We start from the raw sequence: 9,883 nt of genomic DNA, 5'->3' as shown, positions 1-9,883 counted from the left end.
GGTGGATCACCTGAGCTTGGGAGTTCCAGACTAGACTGAGCAAGAGCAAGATGCTGTTTCTAAAAAATAGCTGAGTGTTGTGGTGGGCGCCTATAGTCCCAGCTACTTGGGAGGCTGAGACAAGAGGATCACTTGAGCCACCAGGAGTTAGAGTTTGCTGTGAGCTTTGTTGCCATGGTGAGGGTGACAAAGTGAGACTCTGTCTTTAAAACAAATCTCCCAACAAAGAAAAGCCCAGGACCAGATGAATTCACAGCCCAGTTCTATCAGATGTGCAGAGAACTGGTGCCAATCCTACTGAAGCTGTTCTGAAAGATTGAAAAGGAGGGAATCCTTCTTAACTCAGTCTGGGAAGCCAGTATTACCCTGAAGTCAAAGCCAGGAAAGCATGTAACAGAGAAAAGGAATAGGCCAATATCTCTGGTGCACATAGACACAAAAATCTAACAGCACAATGGAAAGGTAATTCACCAAGATTAAATGGGGTTTATCTCAGGGATTCACGTTAATAAATGTGATTTATCACCTAAACAGAATTAAAAACAGAAACCATAGGATCATCTCGGTAGATGCAGAAAAAGCATTCGATAAAATCCAGTGTCCCTTCATGATGAAACTCCTCAAAAACTTGATATAGAAGGAACAAAGCTCAAAATAATAAATGCCATATATGTTAAATCTGCAGCCAACATCACGCTGAATAGGGAAAAGTTGAAAGAATTCCCCCTAAGAACTGGAACAAGAAAAGGATGCCTGCTTTTCATCACCCCTATTCCACACAGTACTGGGAACCCTAGTGAGCTAGGATTAGAGTTAAGAGAAAGAAAGGGCATCCAAATTGGAAAAGAGGAAGTCAAATCTTTTTGATTGTTTGTTGATAATATGCTTGTATATCTAGAAACCCCTAAGGACTCCTCCAAAAGACTCCTGCATTTGATAAATGAATTCAGCAATGCCTCAGGTTACAAAATCAACACACGGACATCAATAACATTTCTATACACAAATAATGACCAAGCTGAGAATGAAATAAAGAACTCTATCCCTTTTATAGTAGCTGCTACATAAAATAAAATAAAATAAAATAATACCTAGGAATATATTTAAACGGGAAGGTGAAAAATATCTATAAGGAGAACCATAAATCACTGATGAAAGAAACCAAACATGACACAAACAAATGGAAAAGTGTCTCATGCTCATGAATCAGAAGAATCAGTATTGTTGAAATGACCATACTGCCCAGAGCAATTCAATGCAATTCCTATGAAAACACCAACATAATTTTTCATAGAATTAGATAAAATAATTCTAAAATTCATAGGGAACTAAAAAAGAGCCTGAATAGCTAGAGCAATTCTAAACAAAAAAGCACAAAACTGGAGGCATCACATTACTTGACTTCAAATTATACAACAAGGCGATAATAACCAAAACAGTATGGTACTGGCATAAAAGTAGACACATAGATCAATGGAACTGAACAGAGAAACCTGAAATAAAACCGTAAGCCTACAACCAACTGATCTTCGACAAAGCAGTTGAAAACATCCACTGGGGAAAGGACACACTAGTTAATAAATGGTGCTGGGAAATTGGAGAGCTGTATACAAAAGAATGGAATTGGATCCTTATCTCTCACCATACACAAGAATCAACTCTTCACCATACGCAAAAATCAACCCTCACATTAAAGGGCTTTTTGGCAACAGGTTTGCCACCAGAACACAGGTGTTGTGAAAACCCCTTGTACAATCCAAAAGGGGAAAGGAAAAGACTTATATCAACATCATCGTCATGGAACATGTAGGTTTGGGCAAGTCCACACTGCTGGCCGCCTGATCTACAAATGTGGTGGCATTGACAAGAGAACCACTGAATAATTTGAGAAGGAGGCTGCTGTGATGGGAAAGGGCTCCTTCCAGTATGCCTGGATCTTGGAAAACTCAAGGCTGAGCATGAGCATGGTGTCAACATTGATACCTCCCTGTGGAAATTTGAGACCAGCGAAAATCACATGACTATCACTGATGCCCCAGGACACAGAGACTTTATCAAAAACATGACTACGGACACATCTCAGGCTGACTGTGCTGTTCTGATTGCTGTTGCTAGTGTTGGTGAATTTGAAGCTGGTATCTCAAAGAATGGGCAGATCCGTGAGCATGCCCTTCTGGCTTACACAGTGGATGTGAAACAACTTATTGTTGGTGTTGACAAAATGGATTCTGCTGAACCACCCTACAGCCAGAAGAGATATGAGAAAATCATTAAAGAAGTCAGCACTCACATTAAGAAATTTGTCAGCAACCCCAACACAGTAGCATTCGTGCCAATTTCTGGTTGGAATAGTGACAACATGTTGGAGCCAAGTGCTAACAGGCTTTGGTTCAAGGAATGGAAAGTCATCTGGAAAGATGGCAGTGCCAGTGGAACCACGCTGCTTGCAGCTCTGGATTGTATCCTGCCACCAACTCGTCCAACTGCCAAGCCCTTGCATCTGTCTCTGCGGGATGTCTACAAACTTGGTAGTATTGGTACTGTCCCTGTGGGCCGAGTGGAGACTGGTTTTCTCAAACCCAGCATGGTGGTCACCTTTGCTCCAGTTAATGTTACAACTGAAGTAAAGTCTGTTGAAATGCACAGGGAAACTCTCCCAGGGAACAATATGGGCTTCAATGTCAAGAACGTGTCTATCAAAGACATTCGTGGTGGCAATGTTACTGGTGACAGCAAAAATGACCCACCGATGGAGGCAGCTGGCTTCACCACTCAGGCGATTATCCTGAACCATCCAGGCCGAATTAGTGCTGGCTACGCTGCTGTACTGGATTATCACATAGCTCACGTTGCCTGCAAGTTTGCTGAGTGGAAGGAAGATTGAGCTGTGCTCTGATGAAAAGCTGAAAGATGCCCTAAATTCTTGAAATCTGGTGTGCTGCCAGCATCGTATAGTTCCTGGGGAGCCCATGGGTATGGAGAGCTTCTCAGGCTCTCTTCTTCTGGGTTGTTTTGCTGTTCATAACATGAGACTGGTACTGTGGGTGTCCTCAAAGTAGTGGATGAGACGCTGCTGGAGTTGGCAAGGTCACCAAGTCTGCCCAGAAAGCTCAAAAGGCTAAATTATTTCTAAACCTGCCGCACCAATCTTAATCAGTGATGGAAGAACATCTCAGAATTATTTGTCTCAATTGGCCATTTAAGTTTAATAGTAAAAGACTGGTTAATGATATCTATGCCTTGTAAAACCTTCGGAAGGAAAGGAAAATGTTTTGTGGACCATTTGTTTCTTTTTATGTGGCAGTTTTAAGTTATTTGTTTTTAAAATTAGTACTTTTTTTTGTCTTTTAAGCTTTCTTTCTTTTTTATTGTTTGGGATTCACTGAGGGTACAAAGAATGAGGTTAGACTGATTATTTTTGTTAGATGTGTCCCATCCCCAGGAGGTGTGCCATACATCCTGACCCTCCATCCCCCTCCCTCTTCCCTATCCCTGCTCCCATATTCCCAGACCCCCCCCCTTGTATTAGCTCATCTACTGCCTTCATATTAGAATTGAGTATATTGGATTCTTGCTTCTCCATTCTTGTGATACTTTACTAAGAAGAAAGTGTTCCACCTCAATCCAGGTTAATACAAAAGATGTAAAGTCTTCATCTTTTTTAATGGCTGAATAGTATTCCATGCTATACATATACCAGAGCTTGTTAATCCATTCTTGGGTTGGGGGGTATTTAGGCAATTGTAAATTGAGTTGCGATAACAGTCTAGTGCAAATGCATATTATGAATCAGACAAAGCTTGATAACTAGGATCTGCAGAGAACTCAAATTAATCAACAAAAAAAGGCCCAACAATCCCATATATCACCAAGCAAGAGACATGAATAGAACTTTCTCTAAAGAAGACAGACAAATGGCTAAGAAACATGTGAAAAATACTCATCCCCTAACCATCAGAGAAATGCAAATCAAAACTTACCCTGAGATATCACCTAACCCCAGTGAAAAAAGCTGCAGATACTGGCCCCACATCACAAAGCTGCAGATGCCGGCATGGATGTGGAGAGAAGGGAACACTTTTACACTGCTGGTGGGACTGCAAATACATCCTTTTTGGAAGGAAGTTTGGAGAATCCTCAAAGAACTCGAATTAGACCTCCCATTTGATCCTACAATCCCATTACTAGATGCTACAAAAAAGAATAAAATCAGTACTTTTTATTCTTTTTTTTTGAGACAGAGTCTCACCAGGTCGCCCTGGGTAGAGTGCTGTGGCATCACAGCTCACAGCAACCTCAAACTCTTGGGCTTAAGCGATTCTCTTGCCTCAGCCTCCCAAGTAGCTGGGACTACAGGCACCCACCACAATGCCCGCCTATTTTTTTTGCTGCATTTGTCATTGTTGTTTAGTTGGCCCGGGCTGGGTTCAAACCTGCCAGCCTCAGTGCATGTGGCTGACTCCGTAACCACTGTGCTTTGGTCACTGAGCCAAATCAGGACTTTTTAATGGAAACAACCAAAAATCTGTCACGGAATTTTGAGACCCATTAAAACAAGCTTTAATGAGAAAACAAAAGATAGATTAAAGACTTAGATGTAAGACCTGAAACAATAAAAATCCTAGAAAATAGGGCACTGGCCCCATATGCCGGAGGTGGTGGGTTCAAACCCAGCCCCGGCCAAAAACTGCAAAAAAAAAAAAATCCTGAAAAATAATCTAGGAAATAACTTTTCTGGACATTGGCCTAGGCAAAGAATTTATGACTAAGGACCCAAAAGCAAATGCCACAAAACAAAAACAGACAAATGGAACTTCATTAAACTAAACAGCTTTTGCAAGGCAAAAGAAATAAAAGAATAAATGAACAACCTAATAACTTGAAGAAAATATTCACAAACTGTGTATCTGACAAAGGACTAATATCTGGAACTTCCAAGGAACTCAAATAACAATAAAAAACAACCCCGTTTTGGCTGGACCTTTGAGCACACACGGGGATAGTGAGACAGACGAAAAGCACAGACTATGGCGCTGAAACGGATTAATAAGGAACTTAGTGATTTGGCCCGTGACCCTCCAGCACAATGTTCTGCAGGTCCAGTTGGGGATGATATGTTTCATTGGCAAGCCACAATTATGGGAGAGAGAGGGCGGCTGCCCAGGGTCCCTGCCAGTCCTGTGTTCCTTTTACACCTATTTCCTGAGCACCATCAGTGAGTCCCCCAGGCCGGGCCCTGGGGATCTTGTGGTGAGCAACAGCAGACAAGCCGGCTCTCTCTACCTTTCCCCACTGTTGCCAGTTGAGATGGCATGAGGAGGTGTTCGATGGCGCTGGTAGGACAATAAATGAAAGACTGATAGTTTTATCAACCCCAGATTGAACCCCAGAGCCTGTTTAGGGTGGTGCATTTGGGAGACAGAGACTGCTTCTTTGGAAAAAGAAAAGAGTAAAAACCAAGAGGAGGATACACTGAGGACAGCAAAAGGCCAGGAAGGGTGGCAAGAGGAAGAGCGGAGCTGCTTGCTCTTGAACCAGAGGTGAGGTCTAGCTCAAAGTGGGGGTGAAGGAAGAATGGAAGGAAGGCCGGTAGGAGGAGAGCTCTGCCAGCAATCTGGGTGGTCTAGTGGGAGGCAGGGGCGGGAAGGGGGCACCAAGCAGGCAGACCTGGGACAAGTCTTAGGCTGCCACCTAAAATCATCTGTGGACCTTGATTGCAGCTTTCCCATCTGTAAGGTGGGATGTGTTAATAGCTCCTTCCTCCTTGTGCTTTGGTGAGGATTCAACGAGGCGATGTGATACGGTGCTTGCCCTACACTTAGCCTTGAGCATGTGCCTATTTTGCCTGGGCTTTATCCGAGCGGGGAGCTGCCCTGAGTCGCCGCCTGCTATTGTCCCAGTGCCTGGCACACGCCAGAGGTCACAACACAGTGCCTGGCTGGCTGCCAGGGACTTTGTACATGTTACCTCATTTGGTCCTCACTAGCACCCTGTGAATTAAATTGTGTCAACCCCATTTTACAGGTGACCAAAGTGAGGCTTAGAAAGGTGAAAGAATTTTCCCAAGGCCACACAGCCGATGAAGCTGCAGAACCACAGTTCAGGCACATTTGATTCCAAAAGCATCTGTGAGGACACGGGGACATGGGCTGAGGGTCAAGGCAGCCCTCTCTTACCCAGAACAAGCCCCTGATGATGACCATTTTAAGGGCACAGACCACCTCTGGGAAGGAGGCAGGAAAGTAAAGGAAGTGATCTGTGACCCTGGCAAGGGTCTGGAGGAAGGACGGGCCAGTGCAAGAGTTCTCAGGAGATCCTGAGAGGTCCCACCAGGCCAGGTGGGAGTGGGACAGGGGAGCAGGCTGCTTGCTGTCTTTATAAGTCAGAACCTGGAAGAGTGCTCTCAGGGGAGGTGACAGTCCCCAGCAGGAATGCATGCTTTGTGTCCTCCTATTGAACTTATAAGGGAGATGGTAACACCGTCAGGAGAACCTTGGACTTCAGCATCTGACACATGTGTCTCCCCTATCTTTCCCTGGTGCCCCCACCTCAGGGCTCCCTACACTCTCCAGAGCTAACCAACAAGACACGCCTTTGCACACGCTGTTCCCTCTGCCTGGAACACCCTTCCCGACAGTTCCCTGCCCCATGCGACCCGCTCCCCCCAGCTAACTCTCATCCCCTTTGGACCCTGCTCCACTTCATGCTGCTGTCACCTCTAGAGGCTCCAGACTCTCCATCTCCAAGTCCCCCTGGATCCCCCTGGGCTCCCCTCCACACAACACTGATCCCACTGTTTTAACTGGGGGCTCACTCATCTGTCTCTTTTACTAGACACAAGCTTCCCATAACCGAGGTCATGACTCACACATCTCTGCAGCACCGGCACCGGGCCTGGCACAGAGTAGGTGCTCAGTGGATTTTGTGTTCAGATACACATAACATAAAATTTCCCCTTTTAAAATACAACTCGGTGGTTTTTATTATATTTTATTATATTCACAAGGTTGTATAGTCATTGCCATAATCTAATTCCAGATGACATAACCCCAAATAGAACTCCACACCCATTAGCAGTCACTCCCTATTTCTTCCCCCCAATTCCTGGAAACCACTTTTGTTATGGATTTACCTATGCTGGACATTTTATGTAAGTGGAATCATATAATATGTGGCCTTTTATATCTGGCTTGGATCACTTTGTATAATGTTTCAAGGTTGATCCATGTTTAAGTGCTTCATTCCTTTTTATGGCTTAATAATACTCTATCGTACTGACATACTGCGTTTTACTTATCCATTCGTTTATTGAATAGCCATTTGAGCTTTAAACAATTTTTTTGGTTATAATGAATCATACTGCTATGAACATTTGAGTATAGGGTTTTTGTTTTGCTTTGTTTTGTTTTGTTTTTTGAAACAGAGTCTCACTTTGTCACCCTCGGTAGAGTGCTGTGCTGTCATAACTCACAGCAACCTCAAATTCTTGGGCCCAAGTGATCCTCTTGCCTCAGCCTCCTGAGTAGCTAGGACCACAGGCATCCGTCACAACAACTGGCTAGATGGGGTCTCACTCTACTTCAGGCTGATCTCGAATTCCTAAGCTCAGGTAGTCCACCAGCCTTGGCCTCCCAGAGTTGAGTATAGGTTTTTGTGTGAAAATATATTTTTGATTCTTGTGGGTATATACCAAGGAGTGCAGTTGCTGGGTCCTAGGGAAACTTTACGTTTAAGTTTTTTGAAGAACTGCCGGACTATTTTCCGAAGTGGCTGCACCATTTTGAATCCTACTAGCAGTATATGAGGGTTCCATTTACTCCATAGCCTTGACGACACTTGTTACACATTGTCTTTTTTTTTGAGACAGAGTCTCTCTATGTTGCCCTGGGTAGAGTGCTGTGGTGTCACAGCTCACAGCAACCTGCTTTTAAGCAATTGAGCTTAAGTGATTCTCTTGCCCCAGCCTCCCAAGTAGCTGAGACTACAGGTGCCTGCCACAACGCCTAGCTTTTGTTTTTTTCTTTTGTTGTTGTTGTTGTTGCAGTTGTCATTGTTGTTTTAGCTGGCCCGGGCTGGGTTCAAATGAACCGGCCTTAGTGTATGTGGCCAGTGCCCCACCCACTGAGCTATGGGTGCCACCCACATTACTTTTTATTATAGCTTTGTAGTGGGTGTGGAATGGTCAGTACACCATTGATGAAGGGATGAGCAGATGAACAGACATGTGGGAGTGGGCACCAGTGCCTGGGCTCTGAACTCTGATTTTGGTGTAAGAGCCTGCTCCCCAGAGGGGCTTGCATTGAGTGGAGACACAGCAGCATGCAGGCAGCCCCTAACTGTGGTCCCAGATACGCAACCTGCAGACAGTCCCTAACTGTGGTCCCAGATACCCAACCTGCAGGCAGCCCCTAACTGTGGTCCCAGATACGCAACCTGCAGACAGTCCCTAACTGTGGTCCCAGATACCCAACCTGCAGACAGCCCCTAACTGTGGTCCCCAATACCCAATCTGTAGATAGCCCCTAACTGTGGTCCCAGATACCCAATCTGCAGACAGTCCCTAACTGTGGTCCCATATACCCAACCTGTAGACAGCCCCCAACTGTGGTTCCAGATACCCAACCTGCAGATAGCCCCTACCTGTGGTCCCAGATACCCAACCTGCAGACCATCCCTAACTGTGGTCCCAGATAACCAACCTGTAGACAGCTCCTAATTGTGGTCCCAGATACCCAATCTGCAGACAGTCCCTAACTGTGGTCCTAGATACCCAACCTGCAGACAGTCCCTAATTGTGGTCCCAGACACCCAACCTGTAGACACCCCCCAACTGTGGTCCTAGATACCCAACCTGTAGACAGCCCCCAACTGTGGTCCCAGATACCCAACTTGTAGATAGCCCCTAACTGTGGTCCCAGATACCCAGCCTACAGACAGTCCCTAACTGTGGTACCAGATACCCAACCTGTAGACAGCCCCCAACTGTGGTCCCAGATACCCAACTTGTAGACAGCCCCTAACTGTGGTCCCAGATACCCAACTTGTAGACAGCCCTTAACTGTGGTCCCAGATACCCATCCTACAGACAGTCCCTAACTGTGGTCCCACATACCCAACCTGCAGACAGCCCCTAACTGTGGTCCCACATACCCAATCTGCCATATTGGGTGGCTTCAAAGCATGCAAGTGGCCTGGACTCCCCTAAGCCCATGGAAGTCTTTGGAGGGGGCCCTGACAGTACAAGTTCTGTAACACATCAGAAATAAGGAACCTCAGCTGTGGGATAACTGTTAAGAACGGGAGAACATACAGAGGTTGGGGCACATATTAGGTGCTCAATAAATAGAAGTGTTCTTTTTCCAGTCTATGTCTAAATGTCACTCTGCTAGTTAGCTACTGCAAAGGAGCTTAGGAACTGAGGGGCGAGGGGGAAGGGTGGGGAAGGAGAAAGATTTTTACCCGGTGGGAAGAGGAAGCAAGTCTCTGAGGGGGCAGGAGCTGCAGAGGGATCCTGGGTGGACTCCCAGGCCTCAGAAGGGGACTTCAGCCACCTACCTCCCCAAGCAAGTGCTGTTGGGAAGACCCGAGCCTCCTACTCAGGCCCTGAGACAGGAGTGGGGAGACGGGGGGCCTCTGAGTACTGCTGGAGCTGGTTTGAGCCCAAGTGCAAGTTCTGGGAAAACCACATAGAAAAGAGATCCACATTCCAAGAAGACTGCAAACAAATTTTATCTGTTGTCCCAACCTTCACAGACAATGACAGCGGCGAGCTACCCAGAGAAGGACTTTCAGGTTCTGCATTGTAAGGCTCAGTAGGGAAGAGCCTCTGCATCTGCCCTGGGCAGGGGACGAGGGACCCCTACTTCCTGCCTCTGTTCTACAC

The 9,883-nt window shown here is 45.7% G+C and overlaps 1 pseudogene; it reads left to right on the top strand.

The window, feature by feature from the left end:
* The first annotated feature begins 1,919 nt into the window (after nucleotides 1–1,919).
* On the top strand, nucleotides 1,920–3,153 carry LOC128571072 (elongation factor 1-alpha 1-like; annotated as a pseudogene).
* The last annotated feature ends 6,730 nt before the right edge of the window (nucleotides 3,154–9,883 follow it).

This window comes from Nycticebus coucang, chromosome 18, assembly GCF_027406575.1.
Source record: "Nycticebus coucang isolate mNycCou1 chromosome 18, mNycCou1.pri, whole genome shotgun sequence".
Lineage (NCBI taxonomy): Eukaryota > Metazoa > Chordata > Mammalia > Primates > Lorisidae > Nycticebus > Nycticebus coucang.
The sequence above is the reverse complement of the archived record's forward strand: the minus strand, read 5'-3'. Positions and strand labels throughout refer to the sequence as shown.